We start from the raw sequence: 446 nt of genomic DNA on the forward strand, positions 1-446 counted from the left end.
GGCCGTATGTAGAATGCGCCCTAACACTCAGTTATCACCTGGATTGCCCTGTGTGTACGGTCATGTTTTTTTCAAACAGTCTGGTCCAAAGGAAAAGCTGAGCGTGACTTTCAAACTGTATGGTCTCCCTGTCTACAGCCAGCAGCCCAGAGCAATGCACATTCATGAGTACGGAGACTTAAGCAAAGGCTGCGGATCTACAGGTGGGCATTACAATCCCCTCAGTGTGAACCATCCACAACATCCAGGGGACTTTGGGAACTTTGTTCCTGTTAATGGGAAGATTCGTCAATCACTGAACTCCAGTGCAACACTCTTTGGAAGACTCTCAATAATTGGCCGGTCTGTTGTGATTCATGCGGGAGAGGATGATTTAGGCAGAGGTGGGAATGTGGAAAGCTTGCTGAATGGCAATGCTGGAAGACGATTGGCATGCTGTGTTATTG

Source organism: Sinocyclocheilus grahami, unplaced genomic scaffold (genome assembly GCF_001515645.1).
Source record: "Sinocyclocheilus grahami isolate Dianchi unplaced genomic scaffold, SAMN03320097.WGS_v1.1 scaffold17.1, whole genome shotgun sequence".
NCBI classification, from domain to species: Eukaryota; Metazoa; Chordata; class Actinopteri; order Cypriniformes; family Cyprinidae; genus Sinocyclocheilus; species Sinocyclocheilus grahami.